Here is a 16,330-nt window from a genome sequence, read left to right on the forward strand (position 1 = left end):
TGTTGTATTTGTCGACCCATGGAGCTGAAGCTGAGTGCCTTCTGGCTGAGGCTTATTGGAGTGGGGAGCTTTGGGGGCATTCATTAGCAATCCTGGGAGAATTTTGTAACATGTCCTGACTGAAAAAGTTTACTGTGAGCATGTCCGCCTGAATTGTAACCCATTAACTTCCACAGTAAACCCTATAATCTTACTTTATTATGAGGAATTTGTCACTAAAGACTCCCAGTTCATTTCAGTTGTACTTTTCCTCTTTTCCCCCAGCTCATCCCACCCTCCCTGGTTTTAATCTCTCCGACCACAATTTCAGTTTCATGGATAAGGAAACTGCAGGAATTGATTTTTTTTAAAAAAGAAATATATATATATATATATCTCCAGAAATGAAATTAACAACAATATCCTGTTAAACTCTCCATTGATGTGATTTTCCCCCCTTTTACAGATGCATATGTACTTCCTCGTTCCCTCTTCAATAAACCCTTCAACCTGGAGCATTGTCTGTGGGTTCTGTGTGGCTATTGTAATGAAATGCTTGAATCTAATTTATAAATAGAGAATATTGCGTATGACAGAATACCTATCATTCAGAGATGAGGTGTCAGGGTGGTCACTTGGGACTTAATTGTTTTAAGATACAGCTATAGCAGACTGCTCTTCACAAGAGAAGCCAGTGTTGAGAATTAGGTTTCTAGGTAAAGTCAGAGACTCAGAAGTTGAGATTTCACCATAATTTTGGTGCTGGAAATTATTTGAGATTCTCAAATGTAATTTCAATATACAAAAATTAATACAATTTTCTTTATAGTTTTCATTGGCTGCATGTTGTCTTCAATATCACACATTTTGCTTTTTATTAATAATGAGTAAAAAAAGAAGGATAAATGGCCTATAATTTTGAGTAATCAAAAAAACATAGACAAGAAACACTGATCACTTCAGAATAGAGTAAATTTTAGTTTCAAAATTGCCATCAAATTAAAGGAACTATAAATGAGAAAATTAGCCATTAGTAATTGAAACATTTTGAGACTGCATATAACGCCTATGAAAGTATTGTCCATTTTATTTCAAATAGGCCTATTTTATCTTCTGAAATTATAAATAATACATCAAATATTGAATTACTACCAGAATTTTATAAATTTTCCAAAGATACTTTTGAAAGTAGTAGACATTTTATTCCACAATTTTAATGATATCTAGTATATTAACTTATTTTAGGTGATATCTGGGCCTATTTTCCAAATTTAGGGAAATTATCAACTTTAACAAATTTTCTTTGAAATCAAAGTGCATTTTAGAGAAATAGCAACACTGACATGTTGCTCGTGAACAGACATGTTAGAAATCAACAAATATCTAAAAATGGTCAAAATTATAAACATAATTTTACCAACTAAAATTAGAAATTCTGTTACTCAGATGCAGGAAATGTTCTCATTAAATGCTTGAGCAGCTTGTCACCATAGTAACTGATAGTTACATCGGGAGAAAGCCATTCAAGTAGATATTCTTGCAGGTGACTCCTCCTCGCAGTCTTTCCTTCAGCTGCCTCCATGCCTATTATTAGAACCCAAACAAACATCATTTGAGAAAAAGGAGAATCTCACCTGAGGAGCATGCTTTTCCCCTGAGTAATATTGCCTTACTAAACGCAATGTGGAATTTGTACAGATATGGATGCCTCTCCAGTAATTGCCCAGTTAGGTGGAATGGAATAATTTTCACTTCTTTCATGTGCTCTTTCTTCTGTTTTCATACCTTTTCATTGTGAATTGATTGAAGGTTGAAAGAGTAGGTAATCTGTTCTTCATTCAATAATTCATGCAAAGTTTTGCTTCATCACGTTTATTGCAGTCCCTTCGATGTAAAGTCACTTATTTCAATTCCTCCTGGTGGATCTTGTTTATACTGCTAACCTGGCTTTCCCTTTTCCTGCTCAACATCATGAAATATGAGGAACAGGCTGTCTGGTCGTTCCGAGGTTGAGGCTCACATGTCATGTCTACCAGGTGTATGCATGGACAGTTTTGGAGAAATAAATCGAGGAGGCTTAGTTTTGTTGACATGATCATTTTCATTAGTTGGCATATAAAACAATGTTTTAATAAAGTGAAATTCCAATGACCTCTCTGATATTAATTGTAGTTGTGTTATGATATGCTACATTTCAAAATCCTACTTAAATCAACATGCCTTTGAGATTCTTCTAACTACTTTTTCTAGTTCAAGATCTAGTTGCTTAGAGATATTAAGTATCACCAAGTCATTTAAAGATATTAGTTAACTTACATCAGTCTAAAGCTAGTAATCAGTGGGGCTGGAATACCATACCATGCCAGTTTATTTATAAAACTAAAATATTTCTCATTTAAACATTTCTGCAGCTTTCTTATTACAAGTATGTGATTGTCCTGCATAGGGCATCATTGAGTGTGTTTCATGAGTCTGAAGAGGAATTTATAGATTGGTATCGGACATATGGGCTAATATTGGACCAATGGATTTAATCTGGACCGGGCTGGGATGTTTTCTCAATATTCATCTGCTCTTATATATAAAGCTCTTTCTTATACATGTGTGAGTGTCTATGAATTTGTTTCTCTAGTCCACCCAGACTAACACATTATGGTTCCTTGGGGGGGGGGGGGACTAGAGAAACTAATTGTGACTACGAAGAACACAGGTTTGTTTGACCTCTGCCTCGTGGTAGTTTGCCTTCTTTGGCTAGCCAGACGTCAAATAGGTCCTTGTGGTTACTGGGTTGTTTTCTGGAAAAAAATATGGGAAGTTAAAATTTTGATTCTTTTCATCAATTGTCGTCTCTGGTTAATCCTGTGTGAGATGGTGAAAATGACTTTAACTAGTGTATATTTTGAGCCCAGAGTGTGAAATCACCCTTCAACATTTCTCAGAGCCCAGGCTGTTTAGTGAGAATGCTTGACAGGTCAAAATGGCGGACAGAAAGCCTGGCTCTGGTTTGATTCAGTAGAGGCCTAAGGCCATATTTTGTATCAATAGAATAGTTTTGATAAGGATTATGATAAGCTAAATAATGATTGAACTTAACTGTTTTAAGAATTGAGTTTAGCACATTGGTACATTCATTGGCTTCATCATTCTCAAAACATTTGTTCTCCACCTAAGCCCCTGGCACCAGCTCCTCATTTTTCCCCTCTCTCCCTGTTCCCCATCCCTCATGAACCCTTGTGCTTTACACAATTGATGTATTTATGGATTATGATAAGAGTTGTATGAGCCCCTAAAAATGATTAAAAAATTGAGTTTAGGATCTGATTCTACTTTGTTTATACTGATTTCTTCTGCTTATTGTTATTGATACAATGCTTGATAGAAATCATTATTGGGAAGTATGAAAATAGAGAGCTTGTTAGCCCTCTTGCCTAGAGCCATGAAAATTTGATCTTTAAATGAGTTTAAGACAAGCCAGCAAAGAAGGCAAGACAAAGATACATCCTATCTAGTGTTTTGGAGTACTCAGTATGTTTGCATTCCAAGAGAACTGCCTAGGGAATGATGGACAAATTGAAGAAGAAAGAAACTCTGGAATTTTTGAAGTTTGAACTAGTGGTTTTGTCAGAAGCCTGAAAAAATCTGGAACCATGAAGAAAACTCCTCTCTAGGACTGAATGTTAAAAGGAACTCGTGTCAGCCTGAAATCCTTGCTAGGTGACCACCTGGATCCACTTGTTGAGTAGAAGTGGGAAAAAGGCAGCAACAGAGAGACAAGTGAAGTCTGGCCACTGACACCCTAGGACCTGGTTTATAGGAACTAGAGGAGAAGATGAGAGCGAGCTGACTGGTCTGGAGTTCATGACCTAGCACAAGGGGGCTACACTTGTTAAGGATTTGCTCTAATGGTGAGGTTAATTGAGGCAGCTCACAATCAGTTGACCAGAGCCCAACCAGATGAAGAGAAGATATTTGAGCCTGTGACCTGGTACACACTGCTGAAGACTTTATGGATGGCCTGTCCTGGTTCGACATTGCTTATGGATGCAGACTTCACAAGGTTCCAACTGGGATGACGATTCTTCACATCAAAGAATATCATTGTCTCCTTAGATTGCTGGGCTGATGCAAGTGGGCACCATCGAAATTTTATACCCAAATGGGGTGGGTAAAGGCATGCAGTGGCTGGATTACAAACTTTCATAGGTGGGGGAATATATTCATAGGATTAAGGTGTAGGTGTTACTTAACTGCAATTGCTAGCCATAGAATATAGTGTTGTTCACTTACAGAAAAATATGTTTAAATGAGTCTTTGGCACATATTGTATTGTATGCATGTTAATTTCATCCTATTAGGCGTAGATGTGGTTTTATTATTGTTTGAAAATTCTATATGGCTAAAGACTTGTGTGAGAGTGTCACATTGACAAGGGACAGTCTGTGGTAGTTACATAGTCTATTGTCAATTTGAGACTTATATGTGAAGGGGTGGAATTTGGTCTGTCAGGTCACAGTTGATGACCTCATTTGGAGGCACAAGAAGATAAATAGCTCATTGGAAGCAGGACACACATTCAGTCCCTGAAAGACATTCTTGTTGACAAGCCACATGGAGACTGGCTGATGGCAGCCAGAGCCTTGGAGAAGCCACATGGAGACCCCTACAAGCACTGAGATGCTTACACCCCCACTGGATCCATAAGACTTCCCATCCACTAGCCTGTGATTGTTCTTTATTTGGCATCATTGCATGTATTCATGAGTCTGAAGAAGAATTTATAGATTGGTAATGGACATATGGGCTAATAATGTACTATGGACTTGATCTGGATTGGGCTGGGATGTTTTCTCAATATTCAATTGCTCTTGTGTTTAAACCTCTTTCTTTTTTATACACATATGAGAGTCTATGAATTTGCTTCTGTAGTCTACCCTACTAACACAAAGTAGCTGCCAGATGAAATATTTAAAATGCATTGGATGGGGAAATAACTGCAACATTGTCAATTTTATCCCATTACTCACTGACCTCCCTTCATATGGATAGATAATTGTGATATCATGCCATTTGAGCTAGGCCCATTACTAAGCCTTATCATGTGTCAGGCTGCTTTATAGCTATGAATTGCTATGCAATTAAATTCAGGATAAAGCTAAATAAGAAGTGATGTTTGCAATTTTCAAAATCTACTTACATAGAAAATTATTTTTTCAGGATTTCTGTCTTCCTTTTTCACTGTGAAATTGCATGCAGGTTTAGAGGGAAATCAATGTCAACAAAGTAGGAGTAAAACCATAGAAAGTATTGATCCACAAGATGAAGGATCTGGATCCATGAGGGGGCTTCCAATGTGAAGTAACCTTGCTAACTTGGTTTGTACATGTCTGGAATCCTCAGAGAAAAATAACATCTTTTGCATTTTCTGCACTAAATTTTGTAATTCTTAAAACAACTTGAAATTCGTACCCAAAGTAATGGAGATGCTCATTAAAAACTTGCTCTAATTTGGTGTTGCTTATGCAAAAGAACAATATTGTTCATTCATATGGTAAGCTTTCAAGAAACTATTACTGAATTAAACAAATTATTCATATATTTTATTTAATAGAGGACATCTAAGATATAATAGTGTGGGTAAGTGTAGTTTCGTACGTATCAAACTAAAATAGATGAGATAAGTATCTGCAACTAAAATCATATTCAGAGCTTCAATACAAATAAAGCTAAACGTAAAACAATGTGGACGTTTTTGCTCTCAATAACTAATAAAACAAAGCAGAACAGTGGATTGGGACTCCAAACGTTTTCTCGGCTATGAACCCTGAGGAAACTTTACTGCACTGGGTTTTAAGCGAGGGACATTTAACAATGTAATTGGCGATTCCCTGCACGGCAGTTTAAGAAAGCGAAGGATATTGGATGAATGCCCGTTCTTTATTTTGATTTCAGAGGGCAAAATGTTCAGTTTACTTGGGGAAAGGCAATTCTACAGGATCCTCTGAAATTATGTACCCTGTTGGAGATTGGTCTGTTTACAAGGGTTAGTTACTATTGTTTCAGGTGCCGCTGTGTCCATTTCCACACCTTTGTACTACAAACCAAACACTGCTCGATCCTACACCATCTTTAAAATTGTTGCTGCGTTTGACCCTATTGCTGCACCTGCTGCATTGAGAGTCTTCCTCTGTGTATTGGCTGACTCTCATTTTTGCAAGTATGATGGGCTTCTTACAGAACTGGGCCTTCCTAACAAAATTTCCCAAGTATAGGTGGAAATACTTAACATACTTGCTTCTAACCACTTGTCTGTCAGTGTGTCACACTGAGGTGGCTTGTGTGCTGCTGTGATGCTGGCAGCTGTCACCAGTATTTCGAAAGCCAGCACAGTCACCCAGAGTTAACTGGTTTCAGTGGAGCTTCCAGAATAAGAACAGACAAGGCAGAAGGAATAGGATGCCCATGTAAGAGGAAGCAGCTTGCTGAAAGTGAGGAGGATTCGAGGGACTTGCTGAGGAATATAAAAAATTGTTGCCTTCAGTGTGTAACACATCTCACTGTAAAGAAGACCAAAATCCTCCATGAAGCCTGGAGAATCAGAACTTGTCAAAGATTTCATCTTCCTTGGATCCACGGTAGATGCTCGTGAAAGCAGCAGTTAAGAGAGCTAAAGATGTATTGCATTAGGTCAATCTACTGCACAAGATCTCTTTAGAGTATTGAAAAGCAAGATGCTACTTTGAAGACTAAGATGGTACGCCACCCAAGCCATAGTATTTACAATCGCCTCATATGCATGTGAAAGTTGGACATTGAATTAGAACACAGAATAAGAATTGGTGCATTCGAATCGTGGTCCTCAGGCAGAATATTACAGGTACCATGGAAAGCTGAAAAGACAAACCGATATGTCTTGGAAAAAGTATAGCCAAAATGATCATTGGAGGCGAGGATAGCAAGAGTTATCGTGCATATTTTAGACAAGTCAGGAGAGACCAGTCCCTGGAGAAGGACATCATGCCGCGTAAAGCAGTGTGGCAGTGGAACAGAGGAAGGCCCTGGAGAGATGACTTGACTTGATACCGACGCAGCAGTAATGGCTCCGGTACACGAAGAGTTGTTAGAATGGAGCGTGACCTGGCAGCACTTTGTTCCCTTGATCGTAGGGTCACTTTCGGTCAGAACCTCTTGATAGCACCTCAGAATGATATCGACCACCTGCTTCAAAGGAGAATTCTAGTTGTACTCCTTCCAAGGCAAATTTGTTTTCTCTCAGGAAACGGACATAAACTAAACCCACTGCTGTCGAGGAATTCATAGTGCTGTTGTTAGGTACCATCCTGTCAGTTCCTGTTCATAGCAACTCTGTGCATACGAGAAGGAAACACAGCCCAGATCTGTGTCAGCCTCACAATTGTGATGTCTGAGCCCATTGCTGCAGTTGCTGCAGTTTCGCTCTTCATCAGCAAATGAGCCAAATCCACCTCACGCTCAGCGAGCTCGGCTGTGTCCTCTGCACAGTGCAGGTTGTTAATAAGCCTTCGTCGAGTGTGGAAAGCTCATTGTTCTGCATATGGTCCACATTCTCTGACTATGTGGCCAGTATAAAGATCGAAAAATGATGATGAAACGAAAAAAAAAAATCCCTGATATTAAACCATGCAGCGTTGCCATTTCTGATTTTGTGACTGCCTCTTGGTTGAAGTAAGGTTTCTGCCAGATAATTAGAATAAAATATAAAATCATTTTCTGTGTTTATTTCACCTCACTTTGAGTAAATCAGTCTGATGCTTATTATTAGTCTGTGTTTAATATGGCATAATTTTATTTTACTTAAAAGTTTGATAACTGATGGAAGGTGATAACAGAATAAGAATCATATGCCATCTTTGGATCACAATCTAAATTTAGAATTCACACACCTTATTAATTATTATCATATTCTCAAGACCTATTGATTGTGGGTTCCCAGCCTCCACAATTGAACAGGTCTAAGAGGTTGTGTGATTGAGGGGTAAAATGAAAGAGACATCAGACAAGAAAAGCATGTGAGTGTTGACCTCTGGAACCATCATGACCTCAGGAGCCAGATGCGCACAGAGAGAGAGAATATATTTCCAACCAAGGCTTATCTACACTAGGGATGTGCTAGTCTCTCTAATTACAGGTAACCACATGCGTAACAGGAAGGGGTTGTACAATAGGCATACACATGACAGGAAGGCATGCACGTAACAAGATAGTCAGGCTCTGGTGTCAAGAAGGCAGCCTAACCTTGAGTTGGCTTGACCTTAGGTGTCTTTGGGTCCTCCTTCAGGGGAATAATCCACTATCCTTATCAGACGGGAGTAGGCTCTACTTAGGGTGGGACAGACTACAGGGTCTGATTGCTCTAGATAATTGATAACCTTTAGACTGACAACTTTTAAGCAGTTGACCTCCAAGTGTATTGTCAGTGTTTGCAAACACCTCCAGTGGATTTAGTATATATTATGGGAGCCAACCTGGGGAATAACTTTTCTGTTTCCCACAACTGATATTTACCTAACTTTTGCATAATATATGTTGTCATTTTCAGGCCCCATGGAATCAGTGCTGACTCATAGCAAACCCATGTACGACAGAATGAAACACTGCCCCGTCGGGCACCATTCCCTCACCTCGTTCTTATGTTTGAGCCGATGGTTGCTGTCACTATCAATCCAGCTTATTGTGGGCCTTCCTCGTTTTCACTGTCCCTCCCTTTACCAAGCATACTGTCCTTCTTTAGGGACGGACCTTTCTTGAAAACATGTTCATAGTATGTGAGACATAGCCTTGCCATCCTTGCTTCTAAGGGGCATTTTGATGGTATTTCTTCCAAGACAGTTTGTTTGACAGTCCATGGTATTTTAAATACTTTATTATTCACCACCACCATACCTCAAATTCCTAGACTTTTCTTTGATCTTCTCTACCACTAGTGTGACAGTTTGTTAGACTGTAGTGGCTTAGGGCTATGTCACTGCTACTTCAAATATCAGCAGGGTCACCCAAAGTGAGCAGGTTTCAACAGAGCTTTCAGAATAAGACCTGAGTGCCAATAAGGAATGGGCTCTCCATTTCAGAGGGATTTGCCCCCGGGAACACGCTATAGGATATACTAAAGTCAGTAAATCAGATTTCACATTCAGCCCAGCTTTACACCTCTCGTTACACTAAAGAGTTTGTGCACGTACAATGATGTTTTCTCCTGAAGCTCATCGATATTCTTCTAAGGAGCCATGCAAATAAATTTGAATTTACAGTCATCCATTCATCTTCATCCTTATAGTAATTATATTTACTCTATTTAAAAAGTCCTTTGCCTTTCATTTGTCCATAATATATTCTAATTACTACATTTTAGTTTCCATAGGATCATGTTCTATTACTCCAGGAACAGATATTTATGAATCCTATCTACATGTTCCATAGATTTCAAACATGCTTTTTATCTTATGTCTTCCTATGTGAAAAAAAAACTTATGTGTGTGTGTGTATTTGTAATGTATTTTTTTAATGTATTTTTAAAATTTTCTTTTTATCTTCCTTTATTTTTGTTTCTTTGGGTCTTATCTTTTTTGTATTTTACTAGATATTTTCTTTTTCAAATTCTGAGTACATCATGGATTCTCCCCCAAATTAAGTTTAATAGTGTGCTTTGGGACCTTTACTTTTTTCCATTAACCATCCTATTGACCTTTTAATTATATAAGCATAATGGCTACTCGAAATGACTATCGTGACTTTCAAATATCTTTCCTGGGTCATAAAAATTATTCGAAGATCATCCTGTATATGCAGCGTGGGTTGCTTTTTATCTAAATAAATTCCCTTGCTCTCACCTACATAGAAGCTCATTTATCAATGAATATCTATTTTTATCCTTCCACTCCTCCTGGACAGCCTACCCCTTACCGGTTTTGAGGAATGAGTGGGTGATTTACTATTCTACCTTCCATAATTTACTCCCTGGAGAACTGTTGTCATTGTCACCAGCAATCAACAGAAATGTTTGTCTATTTAAGAATGCCATAAGAATAGCCAAAGAGCTAAGCCAGTCCTACTTATTTTTTTAAATGAAAGTGCATTCAAGCAATGGCTACAACTTCTCATTGAGCTATATTCCATCTTTAGATGTCCAAATTTTGTCCTTTCCACACGACATTTACTCTATGTATGCGAAATTAAAAAATATTGCCATCAATAAGGAAATTATATAAGAGCTTGTTGCATAAAGTTGTTCAACTCCTTTGTGTCAAACGACTCTCCATAAGTGTAATTTGGAATGTTTTGTGACTTCCTTCCAACTCTTAATGCATCTGATTCTGTGTTTTCATTTCATGAAGCACTTTCCACCTTTTAATATGCAAATCACATAACGGTCTACTTCGCCAAGAGTGAGCATCAGCATGTTTTAGGTGGAGAGTGCAGTGCATTGGGTGCCATGCCCGAGGCTCCGTTCCTAATGCGACTCCAAAACATGAGTGCTTGTGAATTTGAGCAGGTTCCTGTAACTAGAGTCAATCAAGAATAAAATGGCCATTATCTTTAAGCAGGTTGTTTTGAAGATTAAATATAAGGCAAGCATTAGCTCACAGATGATAGTTAATATGTGTCCATGCAAATGTAGTATGAAAATTTAATAATCCATATCATAATTTTTGGTCCTTAATCATGATTAAAGTGACAATGTTTATTTTAGAAATACAGACAAGCATAATGGCAAAGTGTGTTTTGACATTTTTTAAAAAGAATTAAAGATTTTCTGACAACTTTAGACATTCAATGTGAAAAAAAATTCAGTTCAATGAGTCAAGATAGTTCATCTGTAGCTGTGGAAACGTGTTCTCTGTGATACTTGAAATTAAGGTATCAATACTTTCAAAAAATATGAATAAAAGGATTCCCAGCCAAATAAGCTAGGGAGGTGTTTCATTCTTCTTTTTTCTTTATTGGAGATAGATGTTATTTATTGGTAGTAAAACTCATGAGCCCCCAAAATAAATTCTCTAAAAATTTATGTCTTAAAAATATTTGTTCTTAAAGCTTGTGTGTGTGTGTTCAGTCTCTAGTTGTTCTCAATTGCATTTAAAATGGCCTACGGAACAGAAGAGCCCTGGAGCGTAGTGGTTACACATTGGATTGCTAGCCACAGGTCAGCACTTGAACGCCACAGGACAATCACTGAGACAAAGATGAGGCTTTCTACTCTTATAAACAATTACGGCACCCAGAACCCCCACAGGCAGTTCTGCCCTGTCCTATTGGGTTACTATGAGCCGGAATCAACTCCATGACAGAGAGTTTGATTTAATATAACAAATTACAAAAGTGTTATTAGACAGTTAAACTCAAAACCTTTCATAGAGTGCACAAGGGTGTGGTAGTGTTACACAGATATTTTGAATGATTAAATGAATGGTTGAATATTTATATTTATATATTGTATAAGAATATAAATTCATATATATGCCATCTATCTTCTTCAATTTTTTAAGGATTCACTAGACTAACCAAAACATAAACCAGCCCCCATACACGTAAAACCATAAAACCATAACTGAAGTCAATATTTTTATGATATAATCATTAATGAACTGCACAAGTGCCAGAATAATAATAGTATAGACCACCTTTTAGGTTTCATCGTCTTGATTTATTTCTCAATGAGCTATTTTACTATGCATATATGAACTCTACCTAAGTATTTTAACATGTTGCATTGTGTTACACTTAAAATGTCTTATGAGTACTCATCTACCCTTCAATGTTTCATGATACAGCATAACTTGTGAGAACAGAAACTCGATGAGACAACCTTGGTTTTCCAGGTCTCACAGTCTTAGAACTACTATAGGATTCATTTTAGTGGCAAATATTTTTCTACTTCGCCATTTTTCTGCTTTACACAGGTCTTTGCTATCACAAGTTATTGTTTACTATGATTATAATTGACACTGCACAAAGCCTATTTTCTTATCCTGCTGAACTTATTTATGTTCTAGTAAATGTATATGTGGCAATTTGCATTCTTGTTTCAGCAAAGCAGAAAAGGCACAAGACATAATTTTACACAACATTTAACAAGACTATATTTCATTACCGAAGCAGAGGAACTGACCTCTGTTATTAGGTTCTCTGAGGAATACTAAAAGTATGTGAAGAACATTAATATTAAAGACATTTATACAATTTCCAGACAGCTGCAAAAGGTCTAAATACCCTTTCCTTTCTTTGCTGAAGGAACAGGATAGATTTGTGACCTTCATATTTACAATAGGCAAAAGAAAAGAGAAAAAATATTTGGTCTTGTATACTCTGTTACATTTATCATTGGGTCATGAACTTGTACTAACCAAATCCAAACCCTTTGTTAGTATATTAATCACAATTTAATAAGAAGCAAGGCTAATATGGGTTATGTTAGTCAGGAGAGTTTTTCATGTAGAAAATCCTTTTAGAAACAGATTTACTAAGAAGTGATTTTTATTCAAAATTACTTCTCTCTCTTTTATTTAATCTTATATCCAGCAAAGTTCTTTTAAGTCTATGATTTCTATCAGTGTACTGATGTGCATTTTAAAAGTAACAGAGGCAGTAGAACAAGTAAATCTAGAGTAGTAAATTGTCCCCAAATATTTTAAAGTCTGCTTTCCTTTATCAACAGAAATATATGTAAAAAGTTTCATAGAAAGCGTTTTGTCTTTCAACTTGCCACCAAATGGTTTCTAAATACTGGGGAAATTTAATTTGTTTTCAGAAGTAGCATTTAGGCTTTTACACAGCCGAGGCACATTTCCATGGAATGATGTAATTGTCTGGAAGCATTTCTTTAATAAAGAACTTAGTTCTGGCAGCACATAATGCTATCGCTTGCTCTTGATTTATTTATCAATTGATTATGCTTCTCATGAGAAGCACTGTGCTTGTGCCCCACCCCCCTTTTTTTCGTCTAGTTGTGGGTCACAAAGAATATTAAGTCGTTTTCATTTTTACTGTTGCTCCTTTTATGACCACTCCGCCTAGCGTTTCGGTCTGACGGGGGAGGAACCGGGAGCGGTTTTTGAGGCTGGAACCCTTCCCTCTTATCTGTTTTCCTCTCAGGGGTCTCGCTTGAGGACTGTATCCCACGGGAGAAAAGGACGCATGCCCAGCTCACCCAAAGGGTGACAACGGTCCCATTCCACTCCCCGGAGTGCGGTTCCTTTAGAAACTTTTATTGTCTTGTTCTCTGTGTTCGTTTCTGTGCATGTGGTTTTATATTTTATACGTTTAAATGCTTTACCCTACATCAATGCCTAACTTCTAAAATACCCGTGTTATTGTTACTCACAACATTCAATACCATTCGTAAATATTGTCTTCCCATATTTACAAAGAAACAAAATCTCAAAAAAAAGTGGTCAATTGAGAAAAAGGTTAAATTAAGTAACAAGAAAGTAGTCGTTTTGTGATCAGGGGCCATCAAGTTGGCTCCGACCCGCAGAGTCCTGCAGCACAGCGGAAGGACGCGTTCCGTGGTCCAGTGCCGCTCTCACAGCTCCTGTGCTCGAGTCTCTGATGCTGCCGCTGGCTCCATACGTCTCCTGGAGGGCGGTCCTCTTCTTCGCCACCCCGCCACTTGCCTGCTGAGCTGTCTACTGTGGTGGCTTGTAGGTTGAAGAAACGTCATTGGTATTTCACATGGCAACAGGGTCATCCCAAGTGAATGGCAGAGCTTCCAGGCTAAGAAGAGACAAGGAAGAAAGACATGGCTTCTCACTTCGGGCGAAGAAGCCATTGAAACCCTTATTCTCTTTCCAGTATTTTAAAATACTGAAGCGAGATGTTATACATTAAAACAAATATCGCTGTACTGTAGCATTCCTGAATTAATGAACATAAAGTGAATACGTGGATGTGTAGCTGTTGTGTTGATGAGACCTGAGTATTGCTTCCCCCATAATAAAATCCCTAAAGCATTTGAGTGTACCAGTAGACATATTACATAAAAACCTTCTTGATGTATGTAATCTTTAGAATAAAAATATAGAAATAGTCATTCAGAGAAGATACATTTGATACAGAAATATTTGTGTGAACTGTTAAATAAAAAATAACTTGCATTAGTATCTATAGAACACAAAAGTAGATATAGTACAGTATAGAACATAAAAGAACAAGTAGGTAATATTTTAGCCATAACTTGATTTATACTTATATGTATTGCATTTGACGATACTAAGGTAAGACAAAAAGCATTGCTATGAAACCACGCTGACCTTTATGAAATAAAAATATCACACCATGAAGCTTTTTTTTTCTTAATATAATTTCCATCAAAACCCATAGACTCTTAAGAGGGTATAGCTATTTCTCTAATCCTTTTCCTAAAGAATTCTATGCTTTTTAATATACATTCCGTCAAGACGAACTTTAAGGCTTCCTCATAAAGAACTCGAGTTGTCTTTGTCTTGCATGTTCTTTGAGTTTGAGGGACAGCTATTTTTCAGAGGGGCGAAGGGTGAAGACCAGAGGTGTGACTGGAGAGCGGTTTCCCATCCACATCAAAAGGCCAGCCCTTGCTGCGCTCAGAGCCTGGGAAGTGCTCCGCCTTAATGAAAACAAAATTTTTGGAGCAACTTCCCTAGCTATTTTCTCAGCAATATGGTTTTCAAATTTTATAAAACTTCTTCATAATAAGTCTCTGTGATTATTCTGTGCCCTTCAATCTGTCCAAATTACCCCTTTTGAATCCTAGAAAGCAGTCATTATTTGGATCTCAGAAAGCAGTCATTATAACCTCCTGAGCTGACTTGGATGTGGTGAATTTAACTGGCCCAGCAGATTTCCTCGGGAGTCACTGTTTGGAGCCGCTTTTGGAGGCACCCCGACGAGAGGAAAAGAAGTGTATTATTCTGGGAGCTTATCTAAAGCCATCCACTGACCCCAGAGCTATATTGAAATATGCTTCCTCCGTAATGAACCTGTGCATGTCTGAATTGAAGCCCTAGTACAATATTTGCTGACTTTTCATAGCATGAGGCAGTAAAAAAATTTTGTTTTTTTCTGTGAACTTTGCAAAGATTTTTGAAAGACTAGTTTGTACTAGAGTATTTTATAAAACATTCAAAAGTATGTTATCTAGGAAAAGTAAATACAGAGTATGATAAACCAAAACAGCAGTATATTGGTTCCAGGAAATACCCAAAGACCAAACCAAAAACTATTATGTATTTGGGTTCTGAGATTTTTATGCATAAAAACAGCAGACTTGCTAAAGCTATAGGTATAGAAATGAAGAACAGAGTAATCAAAATATTCTCAGTAAACCATAATTCTATAGAACAGAAAGTTAGATTAATTGAGTCAAATGGTTAATTATCCTGCATTTGTACTCATAAGGCTCATTTTCCTTTTTCACACCTTGTTGCCTCTCAAAGTATAATTTTCCATCATGACATTAATATTTTGGTGAACCAAGTCTCCCCATTGAAAGCATCCACTTGGACCTCTTCTACCTAAGGATACAAAAATACCCCAAACATCTAGATGACATCTCTGTCTTCTATTCGATTATTGCCCAATGGTTGGGCTATGGGTTAAGAATAGGGCTGTTGATCCCAAGGTCATTGGTTCAAAACACCAGCTACTTTTCCAGAGAAAGAGTTAAGTTGTCTGTCTCTGTAAATTTTACAGTATAAGAAACCTTATATAGGGTCATCATGATTTGGAATTGAATTGATGATAGTGTGCTTGGTTTATTATCCAATTACCTACATTTACCCCACACCAATCGCTCAATGTGTTAAGCCTTAAATCATAGTTACATTAAACAAACAAGCAAGCTACACTTATGGGGATATAGTAAGTACTTTAAGATTAAAAAGGTAAGTAATGTGAACATGTTTGGTAATTTAAGGCTTAATAGTGATGAAGATACATTTTGAAGTTCTTTTCTAGATTCCAAACATATCTTCAAATATTCAGTCCAATGGTTTCCTTTCTGATTTGCAGCACCCATCAACCATTAAAAACAGATCCTTCTGACTGTTTTAGAAAATATCATTCAAAAGCACTTCATTTTTTTCCTCTGAGATTTATTGATTCTGTAAACCTACACTGGGAGGCATAATGCTCCCTGTCTTTAAAGGAGTCATAGTGCTCACTAACATTCCCCTCTTTAGGAAAGCTTTCTTCAGTTTGTAATGATACAAGCACAATTACATCATTAGATCTTGTGTGTGTGTTGTTGTGTGTTTGTGCGTGTGTTGTTGGACAGAGGCGAGATTCCAAGTCTGAGATTGCCAAATTTAGAGTTGTGAACAAGTATCAAATTGTCTGTTTATGA

This window comes from Tenrec ecaudatus, chromosome 13 (genome assembly GCF_050624435.1).
Source record: "Tenrec ecaudatus isolate mTenEca1 chromosome 13, mTenEca1.hap1, whole genome shotgun sequence".
In the NCBI taxonomy this organism is placed as follows: domain Eukaryota; kingdom Metazoa; phylum Chordata; class Mammalia; order Afrosoricida; family Tenrecidae; genus Tenrec; species Tenrec ecaudatus.